Source organism: Sturnira hondurensis, unplaced genomic scaffold (genome assembly GCF_014824575.4).
Source record: "Sturnira hondurensis isolate 20B ecotype Veracruz unplaced genomic scaffold, ASM1482457v3 Scaffold0006413, whole genome shotgun sequence".
NCBI classification, from domain to species: domain Eukaryota; kingdom Metazoa; phylum Chordata; class Mammalia; order Chiroptera; family Phyllostomidae; genus Sturnira; species Sturnira hondurensis.
This window is the reverse complement of record NW_028079044.1, coordinates 32,386,525-32,404,751: the sequence shown is the minus strand read 5'-3', so window position 1 is coordinate 32,404,751 and position 18,227 is coordinate 32,386,525. Positions and strand designations below refer to the sequence as shown.

General features: G+C 36.9%; 1 pseudogene; it reads left to right on the top strand.

Moving 5' to 3' along the window:
- Nucleotides 1-8,504: 8,504 nt before the first annotated feature.
- On the top strand, nucleotides 8,505-8,667 carry LOC118989048 (uncharacterized; annotated as a pseudogene).
- Nucleotides 8,668-18,227: the final 9,560 nt, after the last annotated feature.

Sequence of the window (18,227 nt, the reverse complement as noted above, 5' to 3'; positions counted from 1 at the left end):
GATCTCTGTCATCTGTGCTGCATTGGATTTGGGGTAATTTTTTCAAATCTGTCTTCCAGTCATTAATGAACTCTTCATCAGTGTCTAATTAGCTGTTAAATATCAATTGAGTTTCTTATTTTAATGATTTTTCTCACCTTTGGTAGTCTCTTACACTGTTACTATAATTTCAGTGCCCACTTGCATTCATTAAACTTTATATTTTGTTTTGAATCTGTACTCTGCATAATTCTGGCCCATATTATCTTTCATCACTTAATGTGGACAATAGCTTCTGAATTATTCTCTTAACTATTCTTGACCCCTTATTTTCATCTGTTTCCCATATTACAGAGAGGAAACTTTTCAACTTTAAATATTTTTCTTTTTCCCCCTGATTAAAATCCTTCAGTGGCTCTTCATTATTCTTAGCCTAAAGATTAAATTCAAAACATGGTTCTCATTATCTGTTATCTGCTTGCTGCATCTGCCTCATTTTATGCCATCCTCAAGCCCCAGGGGCCTCCTCTCGATCCTTTAAAGCAATGGCTTTAAACTATTGTGACTGCCACAGGGTAAGAAAAACCTTGCATCATGACCCAACACTGCAAAACTAAAACAATACCCGTCCTTACTATATGTGGTGATCTCTAATTTTTATTATTCTATGTAATGCTAGGTCCCATTAATTGGTATCCACATTTGAAAAGTAGTGCCCTAGAAAGCAAGAATCCATCCATCCTGTGCTTTGATGTTTGCAATGCTGTTTTCAGTACCTGAGGATTTTTTGTCCCTTCAACCCTACCTCCCACGTGTACATGTAATTTTAGTTTGTATTTACTCTCCAGAACTCAACTCAGCAAGACAAACTTGACATACCATTTTGAAGGAAAGTTTTTACTTACTCCCAGGCTAGGCTAAATTCCACTGTTATAGTGTCTTATTTGTACTATTTGTCCCACATGTAAGTACATTATTAATTTTATAATTAGTTGGTTATGCCTGTCTTAGAGTTTTGTTTATGAATGGTATGTGTTTTGTTTATTATCGAATCCCTAATGCCTGGCTCATATTAGACCCTGGATAAACTATTGAATGAGTGAATCTTGTTCAGAATGGTATAATGGAAAAAAACATGGACTCAAAGGGGAAAAGGTTGACAAAAGTAAATCTACTTGTTCAAATACCTGAATTTTCATTCTGTTATCAGGTGATCTTGAACAAAATTAGGAGTTTATATATTCTCTGATTTTCTAGTTTGTCTAATGGCAGTATTAACTGTTTTGTGTGCCTGACTATTGAAATTAGACACAAAAGACTGCCACAGCCTTTCTCTCCATGAGTTCACAGTCGATGTCTGCGATGCAGACACACAAACATAATACAATATGGTAAGTACTACTGGATGTGAGAACAGACTTACGAAGTGTTGCAAGATACTCTTTTATGGTGAACGTCAGCTGAAGATTTGTTTAAAACATCATGTTACTCCAGTGTATGAAAAGCTTTAAAACTTACCTTTCTCTTTGTCTTGGCTCATGGTAATGGTGGAAGTAAAAATAGGGTCAAATATATATACTAATGATGTCAAATGTTTTCCGTTTTCCTTCCATTGGGCAGGGAAACAGTTGGACAGCATACATAATTATTGACTTCCAAATTCACAATATTCTGAAGCTACGTTGTTTGCCAGCCTACTGTCGATCCCCACCTATGACCACTGTTTTGTTTTGCAGCTGGTGAATGTGTAGACAAATGAAGGTACTGGTATAATCGAATACCCTGAAGCATCTTGAAGAGGTTAGTTGGGAAGTCAGTCCTTTTGGTTCTAGTGCCACTGTCAATACAGGAGCAATTGAAATCCTAAATCAGATTTGCCTCAGCAGTTTTGGGTCAGTTAAATACTGGGCAGTAAAGACCATCAGAAAGAAAAGTAGTCAAGGTCAGGGGCAAACTATCAGCTAGACAGGGTGAAATGAGTCATTATTTAGACTTAGAAAACAGCCTATTAAACTGTTTTGTGTGTGTTTCCATGCATAATTTACTCCCCTGCATTTTTAATTCTCAGAGGTCAAGCCATCCTCTGGAAAAGTGTTAACTTCCTGGAGAGGTAGCACAAACACTGTTAGGTTTTGTTAATTTTTCATCTGGTGGATTTAATAAACTGTTTGACTGTTAGAATCTGTAAGAAATAACATTAATCTAAGGCCATCTCCTATTTTGGTTCTAAAACTGTGACTCTTGTGCTCACTTCCATTTAGTCTGATGAGATTGCAAGAACAATGCCAGATTGATTGATTTTGTTTTTAAGTGTTGCGAAGGCAATTGAGCTATGAAGAGAAGTTGACATTTTGAACTGGCAGACAGCTTGGGCACTTGGGCACAATTCCAGGTAAATAAGCTAAGTATATGTAGGTGTGTATATGTAAGACTGATTGCTTAAAGGTACACATCTAAGATCCCATGTGATCAGTGCTAGACAGCAGCTATTTGAGGACCAGAGGCATGGTTTATGTGCAGAATGGCATGGGGGGAAAATTGGATCACAGAAAGACAGTCAGGACTTGAAATCTGGCAGCTTTCCTATGAGAGTAAAATACTGTTGCATTGCATTTATTTGTGGGCGTGGTTTTTTTTCTGGCCTTCTGCATTGCCTTTTAAGCACAGTAACCATTATTTGTTCATCTTTGTGCTCCTTCAAACACTAGGCATAGTAGTAGATATTTAGAGATATCCAATCTTTCATTACCCATTTATTCATTCAGGTGATGTTTGGGAAAGATTAGAAGCAGCAGTTTAGCAGAGAGGGCATTGCTGTGATTCCCTCAGACTTCTACTAGGGAAAGTGGAGCTTTTCATTTTAAAGATGAATGGTCTGCGTAGGTAGGAAGCACATGATTGGTTGTCTTTGTTCTGTTGGCTAATCAGGTCACAGCTGTTGGTCCATCTGTGAATAAACCAGTTAGTGTTTCTCCACTCCTAGCCACAGATTTGCACCTTGAACCTTTGCCAGCTGTTTCCTAAGTGCATGCCATCGGATGTGAGGGAGACCAGAAAAGAGTGCACATAGATCAGCTTAAAATCATCACAACTTTTCAAAACAAAACAAACAAAGCTTAAAGCACGAATCCCATAATGGCAGATCAGAAGTTTTATCTTTGTGTATTCGAAGGTCAGCACATTGGTGACATATGTGCTGCTGTCAGTATAAACACTACACCAATGGGGACAAAACTTAAGACGCTGTGACAAATGAGTATTGGAACTTTTGTTATTTTTACTTAAAAAATTAAATTTCTTCTGGTGAGTTAGTATAGCCAGACGTAGAAAGTACTGGGCAGACATGCATGGTCTCATTGGTTCAGGAATGGTCCAGACCTACGTGATCACGATGTCTCGTGTTCTAATAGATGACGTAATTAGAGAACATGCTTGGTTGTCCAGCCTTGGAACCTGGGGCCTTGTTCTGTGAAGACTTGTAGGACTTCAGTGAGTTTTCACCAACAATCAGTAGTACTGCTTCTTTCTTGTTCTGTATTTCCATTTTCACTTAACACTGTCCTGTAATCATTTACATCATTTCAAGTGAGTCTTAAAACAACCTTGTAGTGTAAGTTGGACATTATTCTTCAGGTTTACCATTTGATCATCTGGCAACCTTTTCTTGTCTGACCATTAGTTTGACTTGAACTGTGGGAAGAACAGTCGACTAAAAAAGTGTATATATGCGTGTGTGTGTTTATAAAAGTGCTTATACATACATACTATTCCCAGAAGCTGCTACATTCTCAGAAAACAGAATGAACATATAAGTGAAATAGCACTTACCAAGTTAAAAAAATTTACTGAAACAGATTGCTCCTTCTAGAACGTCTGGGAAAAAAGTGGAAAAACTCCCTTTGGCATCTCTAGATACTTGAATAGACAGCAAGTAAGAACTGTAGCTTTCTTTTATTTTTTTTTTCAGCTAAATTATCCTAAGAACACGCTTCTCCAACAGGAATGCCAGTGGAATGAGAGATGGTAACACAAGAGGCACCAGGAGACTCGAGGTTTTGTGTGTTTGAAACTTACATTCTACTATAATGACTAAATTGTAGAGAAGCAAAATGTGTGTGTGTGTGTGTGTTTAAATTTACCCAATGTTTTTTTGGTTCTGTCTTCTAGGAGCAGACAAACTTCTTTTGTGTTTTGTTTGTTTGCTTGTTTGTTTTTAAAAATTCACTCTTAAATTTTATAAAATAATGTAAGACTCGGAAAATTAAAGTCATACTACATTGGAACAATACATTTTCTCAAAAGAGAAATACCAACGGCATATAAAGGTATAAAGTGGCATGCAATTTTTTTGCACATTATTTAACTTGTGAAGACTTTTTTTGTCTTTCAACTTTCAATTTCACTATAAAAGTGAAGTAAATAAAATGAATGTTATCAGCTGAATACTAGATGAGGTCCTGGCATTTAAAAGAACATAGATGTTGTCTTACAAACTTGCTGTTGATTTTAATTCAAGAATAATTGTGCTGGATTCTTATGTCTGACTGGGAAAAAAACAACATGTGGTTGTGTGTTTTGGCATATGTTCTTCCAGATTTTTCAGTGATAGTCATGATAACCGCCACAGGAGATTTAGATTTGAGAGGCCCTTCTGCAGGAGATACTCATCAACACCCTAAGAATAATTCCAACACCCATTGGTTACTTTTACTTGAAGACCTATGTATATATTCATGTCAGTGACTTTAACTGGTGGAGAATAGGGACCTGGAATTCCAAAGAATTAACTTTTGGAACAGGTAGCTGCCTAACACCATGATTCTTTCCAGCTCCACTCCTGTTACCAGAAAAAGACTTGAGTAAGTAAAAATGAAATTAGTGAAAATACAATGTTTTTATAACAGACATTTTTTCAGTCACAGCTTTCCCCTGAGAGCAGAATTAAAATGATAAAGCATAGCTTTAATGTATATTATTACCGTCAAGGAAAAGAATGTAAGTGCATACACACATATGCGTGCACATGCACACACACACATAGAGTCTAGATTTTAGTATCAAACAGAGAAGTGGGTCTTGTGCAATCAACAAAACACTGTTGTGCAATAATTAAAAGAATTTTTAAACTGAAGATTAAATTGGAATGTTGTTATAAACATAAGGGAAATAGACAACATTTTTCCTTGTATCAAAAGAAAACTCCTTTCTAAAAATAAGCACCCTCTTTGCGATGACCCTTTAAAATAATTTTAAGTAATTCCACTCACAGATGAGCTCTTGGGTCTGCAGCACTTTGCTGTAAGTGATTTGCTCTTTGATCCTGCAGCCTTTAATCAGGTGTGTATCCAGAAGCAGAAAGCATTGACTTGGCACTATCACCAGCCAGACTGCATCTCTGCAAGTGGATTGAACACGGCATGACTAAAGCATGCTGCGGGGCCCTGAAAGGTTACCTTTGGTGCAGGAATTTAAGGAGATACTGATTGGTTAAAGCTATTTCCCATTGCTAAACTTCATCAAGTAGAGGAAAGGTGGACCTACCCAAAGTTAACAAATTACAAAATCACCTTGATTTTTTAAAGAAGGAAAGTGTTTTTGTTATCATCCATGTTTCATTTTACTTTCCCAGAAATGAGAATGGAGTAAAAGGAAGGACCGAGAATGTTACCTTGTCTTTTAAGAGTTGTTATTGACCATCAGTGGTCAATTCCTTTTAATGTGAAATTGATGTAGTGTAATCTTAATGTCCCCATTTTTTCTTTTTACTCAGAACATCTTGGATAGTTCCTTCGTAAATGCAAAAACCGAAGATTTATTCTTCTCTTTTTGTTCCATTTCCCGCTCCCCCCTCAAAACGGTATTTCTTATCACTACTGATTCTGTCATGTGGACATGAGACCATCTTTTTCTTCTTTTTTGTTCCCACTGTCTAAACAGTGTCTTTCCCTAATAATAAATAACTTCATGGTTAAGAACTAGGTTCAAATTCTTAGCCAGTTATAAATTTTGTGCTCTTGGAAAGTTACTTAACCTCTATAAAGAGTTTTAAAAAATATTTTATTGATTATGCTATTACAGTTGTCCCACTTTTTTCTTCCCTTCATTCCCCTCTGCCCTATACTCTCTTCCCTCCAGCATTTCCCCCACTTATCCATGGGTCGTACATACAAGTTCTTTGGCGTCTCCATTTCCTATACTATTCTTAACCTCCCCCTGTCTATTTTGTACGTACTTTATGCTTCTTATTCTCTGTACCTTTTCCTCCATTCTCTCCCCTTGCCCTTCCCACTGATAACCCTCCACATCATTTCCATGTCTGTGCTTCTGTTCCTGTTCTAATTGTTTGATTAATATGTTTTTATTTTTTAGATTCCTTTGTTGATATTTGTGAGTTTGTTGTCATTTTATTCATATATTTTATCTTTTTTTGTAGATAAGTCCCTTTAACATTTCATATAATAAGGGCTTGGTGATGATGAACTCCTTTAACTTTACCTTATCTGGGAAGCACTTTATCTGCCTTTCCATTCTAAATGATAGCTTTCTAGGTAGAGTAATCTTAGATGTACGTCCTTGCCTTTTATGACTTTGAATACTTCTTTTCAACCCCTTCTTGCCTACAAGGTTTCTTTTGAGAAATCAGCCAATAGTCTAATGGGAACTCCTGTGTAACTCTCTCCTTTTCTCTTGCTGCTTTTAAGATTCTCTCCTTATCTTTAATCTTGAGTGAGTAATTTAATTATGATGTGTATTGCTGTGTTCCTTCCTGGGTCCAAATTCTTTGGGATTCTCAGCTTCCTGCACTTGCATGCCTATGACCTTTGCCAGATTAGGGAAAGGACATAGGCATGCAAGTGCAGGAAGCTGAGAGTCCCAAAGAATTTGGACCCAGGGAGGAGCACATTATTTTTTCAAGTAAGTTTTCAATTTCTTGCTCTTTTTCTTCTCCTTCTGCCACCCCTATGATTCAGATGTTGGAATGTTTAAAGTTGTCCCAGAGGTTCCTAAACCTCTCCTAATTTTTTTGAATTCTTGTTTCTTCATTCTGTTCTGGTTGGATGTTTATTTCTTTTGTTCCAAATCTTTGATCTGAGTCCTGGTTTCCTTCCCTTCACTGTTGGTTCCCTCTGTATTTTTCTTTATTTCACTTTGTATAGCCTTTACTTCTTCCCTTATTTTGTGTCGGTACTCGGTCATTCTTGTGCACATCTTGATTACCAGTGCTTTAAACTCTGCGTCTTATGGGTTGTCTGTCTCCTTGTTGCTTAGTTCTTTTTCTGGGGTTTTGATCTGTTCTTTAATCTGGACCATGTTTCTTTATCTTGGCACACCTATTACCTTGTAAGGGGAGGAACCTTAGGTATTCACCAGGGTGGGGCAACCCATGTTGCTGTGCTGTGGCACTGCATGTGGGAGAGAGGTCAGAGAGGGAATAATGCTGTTTGCTTGGCTCTCATCCCACTTTCAGTCACTTCCTTGATACCCACAAGCAAACTGGGCCCTTCTGGTGCTGATTCCTCGGTGAGTGTGTTTGTGTATGTTCTAGGACCCTGTGGGTCTCTCCTACAAACACTTCTGTGAGGCTGGGATTTTTTCCTACTGCGGCAACCCCCACAGGTTTTCACAGCCAAAAGTTCTGAGGCTTTATTTTCTTGGCTCTGAACCCAGGGTTGCGTGGTCTGTCTCATTCCCCAGCTGTTCCTCCTGATTTATCAGCATGTGAATGTGCGACTGACTGGTCTGCCAGCAACCTCATGCACCTGGTCTTGTGGCTGCCTCCTTGCCATGCATCCTCTCTACCCTGGATGCCCATCTCCGCCCCTTATACCAGTCTGGATAAATGTTTCTTCTTAAACTTCTTGCTTGTTGGACTTCCATACAGTTCAATTTTCTGGCAGTTCTGGATGCTCTTTGTTTGTTTTCCTTTTTCTAAAGATTTTATTTACTTATTTTTAGAAAAAGGAGAAGGGAGGGAGAAAGTGAGAGAGAAACATCAATATGTGGTTGCCTTTCACTCACCTCCACCTGGGCACCTGGCCTAGAACCCAGGCATGTGCCTTTGACTGCTAATCAAACTGGTGGCCCTTTTGTTTGCAGGCCAGTGTTCAATCCACTGAGCAACACGGTGTTTTTTTTTCAAATTTTTTTTATTTAATTATTTTTCAAGTACAGTTTTCTGTCTATTACTCCCATCCCATCCCGCCCCCCATCCTCCCCCCTCCCTCCCATTTCCACCCTTCTCAGTTGTTGTCCATGTATCCATTATATAGGTTCCTCTAAATCCCTCCCTTATTTCCCCTGAAATTCCCTCCCCTCTCCCCTCTGGTCACTGTCAGCCTGTTCTCTATTTCAGTGTCTTTGATTGTATTTTGCTTGCTTGTTTGTTTTGTTGTTTAGCTTCCTGTTAGAGGTGAGATCATATGGTATTTGTCCTTCAACACCTGGCTTATTTCACTCAGCATAATGCTTTCTAGTTCCATCCATGTTGTTGCAAAAGGTAGGAGCTCCTCCATTCTTTCTGCAGCATAAACTCTCGGCCTTTTGGCTAAGATCAAGTGTAGTATCTGTTCTTATCAGGTTTTTTGTTTTTAAATTTGTTGTCCTTTTGGTCATTCGAGGAAGCAATACATATCTACCTATACCTCCATCTTGGCTGGAAGTCCAGTAAAAAACTTTTTAATACCCATTTTGTAGGTAAATAGTATTAAATGAATTAGTAGGGTTAATTAATAGTATTGAACAATTCATGTGAAGCAGTCAACCTAGGGCCTGCACTCCACACATATTAGCTACAACTCTTCCCCTCCTCCCCCTCCCTGTTCCTGCTCTCCCTGGACTCCTCCCCACCCTCCTTTTTCTTCCTTCTCCTCCTGCCCGTTTTCCTTTTCCTCTTTGAGTGACTGCTTGGCACAGTGTAAACTATAAAATGGTCCTTCTCACTGTTATAAAACTGTCTCCTCTCCAGGAATCAAGCACTCATCATTTTTCCCCTGGAACACTGAATTAAGTTAATTGGTCTGCCATGTCTTATTTATCTCTCTCCTTCATATTAAAAAACTTCTGTATTCATTGACTTGAATTTGTGAAAGTACAGTTTTTAAATCAAATTATGTGTTTGGCATTGGGAAATGAAACATGGCAAAAAGCACTGTTAAAACTTATGCATTTGCTTTCTGATCATATAATGTCTTCATATAGTGGCTGTCTTTATACAGACTTATTTTGAAGATTTTTTAATGACTTTGAGAACTTTTAATGGAATACATACTATATTCTACTTAAAAAGACTTCACTATGTGCTAGGCACTGTGACTTAAGTGCTGGACATACATTATCCTGTTTAATTCTCACAAACCTATGAAAATGTGTCTGGTTATTACCATCCAATTTACAAAGAAGGAAGCAAACAGTTACGCTTAAGATCATATAGCCAGAAGTAGTATAGGAAGACTTGAACCCAGGTGGTCTAATTCCAGAGCCTATGCTTCTAAACATTAGCCTATATGCCCCCCCACCCCACTCTGCCACCTTTTCAACCTCACTTCCAGGAATAATTAAATAATTTAGCAAAGTGCATCCTCAACCTAGAATTTTCAGAATACTTGAGTTAAAATAAAGAATGATTTCTGGAAATTCAACTTTTAAAAGGAAAAGTAAATTTTTTCTAATAAATAATACTGCAAAGTAAATCTTATCATTGGTTTTTTATCTTTTTTTTGTGGCTAGTCAGTAAGGTTTTCTCATTCCGTAATTATCTGAAGAAAGAAATAATGTCTGAAGGACAGCACCTGAGTTGAAGAAAATAATGACCTATGAGAAATAGTTGAAGAATCTGGAGATATTTAGCCTAGAGAAGATGAGTGGGAAAAGAAAACTTTTCCAATATTTGAAGGGCTTGCATAGAAAGGAAGGGTTATGTATGCTTTGTGTGGCCCAAGAGGACAGAATTAGAAGCACTTGTTGAGAGCAATTAGACGAGAGCTTTCTTACAATTCAAACTGGAAAGACCTTTACCAGTCACAGGTAAACTCTATCATCTAGCCCAGAGATGTTCAACTTTCGGGGCAAAGAAAGGTAGCCCAGGTTTCACAGGAATGCCACAGACCTTCAGTTGTGCTCACTTGCCCTTTGAGGTCAGGCTATAATGTGCAAGCATACCTTTTCCTAGAAAGTCAAATTACAAATGCAGTATATAATAAAAAGTAGGCCTCCATGAAACCAGAAACCTGCCTAGTGCTGCATAATTAATTGCCCTAGAACTTTGTGTCTTAAAAGAACAATAATCATTTATTTCTAATAGTCTCTTAGTTACATTCAGATTAAGCCCAGTTATTTAGTTCTTATTGAGAGTCCCTCATGAGATTACAGTCGTATATTGGCAGGGGCTGCAGTTATCTGGAGGCTTCGGGGGCTGCAGGAAGATCCCTAACTGAGGTGGCGAGTTGGTGCTGGCTACTGAGGAGGGCCTTGGTTCTCGGCGTGGATTATTCCGCAGCGCTGGTTGGGTATCCTCATGGCATGACGGTTATTTTTTTTTCAACTTTTTTCTCATTTTGAAGGTCAAGCCCTTTTCATGTCAGAGCCAAAACTTACAGTGCTGAATTTGTCTCTTGACATTTTATTTGAAATTTTTATCTTATTTTTTTCCTGTTTTAAGATCTTTCTTATTTTTCTTTATCATGTTTAGTAGCATGCTAAATAATTTCAGAAACTTTCTGTTTTATCACATAAGCAAGTTGTTTAAATGCTTTTTATTTTTCAGGTTTTGTCTTTGCTATGTCTCTTTTTGGGGAGTGGTTTCCATTCTTTTTTAAAATTTTTATTTTATTTCCCATATACATGCCAAATGAAACTGGGAATGTATGAAATTTCCTCAGCAAAAAGAGGGGAGTCTAGTCCCAGGAAACTCCAATATTTAATAGGTAGAGAAGGAAACATATTGTTTTTATAAATGTTGTGAGTTTGTCCCTTTGGACAACTTTGACTATATTACACAAACTGTTATTCATTAAGAGTAACACTTTATTTTGGAAAGAGTTTAGTTCCTTTTGTTTAAATTTTCATGATTAATTTATGAATTTATTGTTTTGCAATTTAGAAAATTAGCCTGTTATAATTTAATTTTGCATAACTTACTAACTTTTATGTTTGGCTTACTGGAGGTCACTATATTAGTGTTACATCGATGGTTTAAAAATGATGTGAACTGTTTGACAAATGGATCATTAATTTAATTGTTAATTAACTCCTCATATCTATATGTTCTTATTTTTTCTATCTAGTAGCACAAGTTATAGTGGCATATTAAAATTTTCTATTTAAACTATATTTCTAAATATTTCACATATACTTTAATGATTACTTTTACATTTTAGTACTATGTATGTGATATAGACTTATACAGCTATTATTGGTTTTTACAATGTATTCTTATACACATGAGTGTATGTTTTTTCCACTTAATGTTTTCTTCCTTGAATTCTCCTTTTTATGAGATTGCTTTGATACCTGTTTGTGTTTATCTAATATATGTAGGGTATCTGTTAATTTTAAAGTAGTCTGTCGTTTTTAAGTCCCTCTTGTCTGAAGAATTTGGCTTTTGTTTATACCTAATCTGATAGTCTTTTCTTTCCCATTGCTTTTTTGTTTTTTTAAGAGACAGAAACATTGATGCAAGAGAGAAACATTGATTGGTTGCCTCCTGTATGTGTCAGGACTGTGTCAGCACCCCAACAGGGATGGAACCCACAACCCAGACATGTGCCCTGATCAAGAATCGAACCAGCAACCTCTGAGTTATTGGAGCCACACTTGAGCCACACTGTCCGGGGCATACCTAATCTGATAGTCTTTGTCTTTATCTTTAAATTAGGACAGTTTCAGTTCTACTTCTCTATATATTTTTATTTCTTTTCTATGTGTATTTTTATGTAGTTGAATGTGTACTCATACATAAATTTTATCATATGCTTCTGATTTTTCAGTGTGACAAAACAGTTTTCCTTGTCAAAACTCTTTTCTTAATTACAGTAAACGATGTTGATGTATGATAATTTTACAGTACGATCATTTTTCTGTTGTTGGATATTATGTTGTAATTGTTTCAAATAATGTTTCAGTGAACTTCTGTATTTTGATTTAGGGTGGGTTCTCAGAAGTTGAATTAGTCAGTCAAAATATGCAAACACTTATAATAAGTCTTTTGGTATGTGATTTCACTTTTTATGAAACTTATTCCTCGTTTATCAGTGACTGAGACTGAATTTAAATAAATATACTAGTGTTTATATCCCAAATTACTATTCCCCCTTAGAGCAGATGTTCTGCACAGACAACGACCTGTGTAACATGCTACAGATTCTGAAACTCTTCTTTATGAGTTTACTTCAAGGCCTAAAACATGACTTTTTAGGGATTTTTCATGTGGTGATCTTTGTTTTTGAGAATAGACTTGATTTTTAGAAATAGAAGTCTTTTGAATTCATGTTTTATGAGTTAGAAGGAAGAGTAAACTGGATAGTATTATTTTCCATGAAAATCTTAGTTTATGTCTAACTGGATAATGCAGTATTTTGACCCAAATCTGTTTGACTTCCAAGTCCATGCACTTAACCGTACTTAAAGTCAGAAGACAAATATGTGTTGTAGTCCCATTTTATTTTTGCTACTGTGCTAGGTACCAAGATTAGTGTAGGAACCATAATAGACATAATTTATATTCTTTTTTTCCTCTTTGCCCATTTATTTATTCATTTTATTTTCAATAATTATATTTTACAATCAGAGTTGACATACCCATCTGACACCATACATAATTATTATAATATTAATGACTGTATTCCCTGGGCTGTACTTTTTAATCCCTGTGCCTATTCTGTAACTACCAATTTATACTTCTTAATCTCTTCACCTTTTTCACCCATCGATATGTATTTATTGCCATTTTATTATTCATATTTTTTATCTTTTTCTTCTTCTTAAAGAAGAGCCTTTAACATTTCTTGTAATACTGGTTGGTGGTGATGAACTTCTTCTTGTCTGGGAAGCTCTTTATCTGTCCTTCGGTTCTAAATGATACTTTTTCTGGGTAATCTTGCCACTCCCTTCTGGTCTGCAAAGTTTCTGTCAGGAAATCAGATGACAGTCTTATGTGAGCTCCCTTGTATTTAGCTGTTTTTCTCTTGCTGCTTTTAAAATTCTATCTATCTTTAACCTTTGGCATTTTAATTATTATGTGTTTTGGTGTGGGCCTCTTTGGGTTCATCTTATTTGGGACTCTGCACTTCCTGGACTTCTATGTCTATTTCTTTCACCAGATTAGGGAAGTTTTCCGTAGTTATTTTTTCACATAGGTTTTCAGTTTCTTGCTCTCTGTCTGTTCTCCTTCTGGCACCCCCATGATGTGAATGTTGGTATGCTTGAAGGTGTCCCAGAGGCTCCTTACACTATACTCATTTTTTTTCATTCTTTCTTTTTGCTGTTCTGATTGGATGTTTTCTGCTTCCTTATCTCTCAAATTTCAATTCAGTCCTCCACTTCATCTACTCCACTGAGGATTCCCTGTATTGTATTCTTCATTTCAGTTCATGTATTCTTCATTTTTGACTGGTTCTTTTTTTGTTTCCTATATCTTTATTGAGGTTCTCACTAAGTTCATCTACTCTTCTCCTAAATTCAGTGAGCATCCTTACAACCAGTATTTGTGTCCATTTTGATTACATCCATTTTGTTTAGCCTTTTTTCTGGAGCTTTGTTCTGTTCTTTTATGTGGGACATGTTTCTCTGTCTTCTCATTTTGGCTGCCTCCCTGTGTTTATTTCCGTGTATTAAGCAGAGCTGCTCTGTCACCTAGGTTTAGTAGAGTGGGCTTATACAGTAGGTGTCCTGTAGGGTCCAGTGGTACAGCTTTCCCATCACCCAGGCTGGGTACTCTAGGTGCATCTTCTCTGCTCCATGTGGGCTGCTGTATACAACCTCCTGTTGTCGTGGAGACTTGATTGCTGTTGGCACCTCAATGGGAGGAATTTACCCCTAGGCCAATAGGCTGTGAGAACTGGCTGTGATCACCATGAAGAATCATCTTGCAGATGTCAACCCCATGGAGAAGGACACACTTCACCAGGGCTCTGGTACCCACTGAGTCCACACCTTGAACGTGTTGCTTGTGGAGATGGTTGGATGGTGCTCTAGTGTGGTCTGAAGCAGGCCACAGTGCACTGGCTCTGGGGCCTCCTGGGAGGTGCTGACCTACATCACCTATGCCCTGCCTGAGGTTACCCAACATGAGCTACAGAGCCTTCTGCAGATACTGCTACTTGAGCTGGGTTTGGTCAGAAAGAGGCCACGCTGCAAAGCAAAGCCAGCTGCTGCAAGTACTCATCCTGGCCTCTTACAGCAAGAGGCACAAGGCACACTAAGGCTAGATGCTGCTTGCTTGAGAGATTTTTAAGGAAGTCTGAAGCAGTGAATCAAGACAGGCCATTTGTATGGAAAAGCCACTGGAAACAGCTTGGGTGGGCCCACATGTTGGATGGGGCAGAGCCTCGAATCACCAGGGTGGGGCCACAGTGTTAGCCAGGTAGATGGAGACTCAGATATGGCACCATCCTGCTACCTTTGTGAGTGGAGGGCTCAGGAAAGGGACAGTGTCATCTGCTAGCTCTTCTGTCTGGTATAAAGCTATCCCCCAGCTATCATTTTGATGCCAGACAATTGAGTTGCTCCCCTAGTGCTGGAGCTCAGAGGGACTAATTCTGAGTAAGTGTGTTTGTAGGGGCCCTTTAAGAAGTGCACCTGGGGACTCCAGAAGCACTCTACCTCACTCAGCCACAATCCCTACTGGGTTTTACAGCCAGGAGTTATGGGGACTTCTCTTCCTGTCACTGGGACCCTGGGATGGGGACCCTAGCTCTTCAGAAACCTCTTCAGCCAAGATATTTCTCCCAATTTTTAACCACCACGCGTGTGTGTGACTAGCCACGTCCACATCTGAACCCTTCCTACCAGTCTTAATGCGCCTTCTTTTTAACATCCGTATTTGTAGAACTTCTGTTTAGCTACATTAAGGCAGTTCTGAATGTTGGCTGTTTGGTAGCTTAGTTGTGGGGGTGATTTGAGTATCGCATTTACCTACGTCACCATGTTGACCGGAACTCCCCACCTTTACCGCTTTGGGTTCTTATGCAGCTAACAATCTAGCTTATACTCAGCTTTCTTCTTTCACATATACTCTTGTAAGCATATAAGTAATGGTACTTTTATACACTTCATCTTGTTACTTGATAGTGCTTGTGTACACCACCTTATGTTAGTGCCATTACTTTAAAAGCATTGATTGCTTTTATCTCTCAACTGCTATGCATTTAGTGTTAGTCAGTTAGTACTTGCTCTAATGAATGTTTGATTTGATATTGATAGCTTGGACTCAAACTCATTTTAGGTAGGTGACGTTGTAATACATCATCTAAACTAGAGTATCTGATCACCCTAACTTCATGCGGTGTTTGACAGAAAGGGTTTTCTAGGCAATCATACAGGTGCTTTGGGATAGTTAAAAAATGGTAAGAGAATAGCCAAATACATCTCATTTTAGAGGATTTCATGGTAAATTTGACTTTGTGAAAAAATCTTAATTATGATAAGTGAAAGTTCAATAGATATTTCTTAGGCACTCTTATTTTACCATCTCTATTTTATTAAGTCAGATTTTGATAATTACAGCCACATCATAAAATACAGATTAATCCTTTTTAGTCCAGGTCAGTGGCAGAATTGCTTTAGAAATTATGGAAACTGCAGTAATTGGTCCTAGACTTACAGAAATAACTTAGTCATAAATTTGGAACCTCCAGAAAGAAGATGGGCATTGGGCATTTTCCAACTCATTTCTCTTGGCATTTAACATACTGGGGTCAAAAAGCATCTGAATTTTAATAGCTTAGAGTCTTGAGTCATTTCTTGAACCCTATTTTGTTTTTCTCAAGTCAGCATAAGTATATGAATCAGTCATCAATTTTAAGGGACATTTGGAAAATACTTGGTATCATCTCCTGAGATTCAAAATTTTTATTTTACTCAAATTCAGGATGAAATGAACCATAGTAACTTCTTTTTAACTAAGAAAATTAATGATTAAAATAGTTAATATACTACTCTGAAAATGCCAATAACTATTTGAAATATAAACAGATTTACAAAGATCTGTTTGGGGAAGATGAAAAATCAACATGCACTCATTTAAAATGGTTATTGAGTTTCCTAAATAAAGTTTGTTCTAATGATTAAGTGACTTTCAAGTTAATATAGTAAAATGATGCCATGGGTGATAAGACAGGTTAGAGTGAGGCAAATCATAAGAGCTATATTTAAACATAAATCTGTTTTGGATTTGCTGCCTCTTACTGATAGTATTTTCTGTGACATAGATTGGGATTTCTTCAAGACTCATCTACAACCATTAATATCAAAATATTTGGGAATTTTTGTTTAAAATGCATCCAGTTTGAATATATCATTCTAAATGATCAATCTTTAGCAAGATTGACCAAGGAAAAAAAAGAATGAAAACCCAAAGGAAAAAAAAAGAATGAAAACCCAATATACCAATATTAGAAATGAGATGGGAGGTATCTCTATAAGCCCTAAGGAAGTTAGACGAATTAAATATACTATGAACATCTCTATGCTTATAAATTCTACAACAGGTTGAGTTCTTTGACAAATTCTTTGAAAGACACATATTACCAAAACTCACAAATAGATCACCTGAACTGCCCTATATCAAGGAAATTGAGTTCATATGTTAAATGTCTTCCAACAAAGAAAACTGGTACCACTGGCAAATTATGCAAAACATTCAGGAAGAAGTAATATGAATTCCACACTGATTCAGAAGATAGAAGAAGAGAAGGCACTTTTAACTCTTTGAGGTAAGTATTTTTCTGATACCAAAAGTAGACAAAGATATTAAAAGAAAAGAACAAGCTGATATACCTTTTGCATCATGACAAACACAATGTAAAAATCCTTAGCAGTACATTTTCAAATGCAGCAACATATAAAATAATCATACATCATGATCAAATGGAGTTTATCCCAGGAAGGTAAGACTAGTTTGATGTGCAATAATCAATCAAAGTAATTCACAATATTGACAGATTAAAGAATAAAAACCCCCATGATCCTCTTAGTAAATGCAGAAAAGGGCCTTGAAAATATCCAACAACCAATTAAAATAAAAATTGATAGCAAACTAGGAATGGAAGAAAACTTCCTGAACTTGATAAAGAGCATTAAGAAAACCAAAACCTACAGCTAACATCATGACAGCAGAAGACTGAATGCTTTCCCCCTGGGGTTAGCAACAAGTAATTGCTCTCATCAATTCTGTTTGACGTTGTTCTGGAGTCCTTGATATTTCAATGAAGTAAGAAAAAAAATAAAATGCACACAGACTGGAAAGAAAAAAACAAAACTATTTAAATGTGTTTATCATGGCCAATAAACAAAAGCAATTTCATTTATTTACTAGCAGTGGACAATTGGAATTGAAAATAATTTAAAACCATCATTTCTAACACTAAAAATAAACATTTGGGTTTAAATCTTGCAAAATATACACAGTACCTGTATGCTGCCAACTACAAACTTTTTGGTGAAAGAAGTCAAAAATGACCTAAATAAATGAAGTTATATACTGTGTAATGATTGGAGAATTCTATATTACTAAGACATTAATTTCCCCAAATTAATGTCTTATAGGTTCAGTGCATTTCCAATCTGAATTTTAATAGCATATCATAGATTTTGACACACTGATTCTAAAAGGTATATGAAAGGCAGGGGAGCTAGGCTTGCCAAACATTTTGGAAAAAAAAATTGGAGAATAAACACTTGATCTCAAGGTTTATTTTAAAGGTACAGTAATCAAGAGAGTTTGGTATTCATGAAAGAACAGGTGCATAGATCAATGGAACAGAACAGAGGGTCCAGAAGTAGACCCATATGTATACGGTAAATTGGTTTTTGCCAAAGATTTGAAGGCAGTTGAAAAAAAAAAAGTCCAAGAAATCTTGCTGTAATAATTGAAATGTGCAAAAATCAAAAACAATGCACCTGGACCTCTAACTCATGACTTATACTAAGTTCGCCTTGTATCATCAGCATAAATATAAATGGGAAAACTATACAAATTTTAAAAGAAAACGAGAAAATTTTTGTTACCTTTAAGGCAAGAATTCTTAGATACT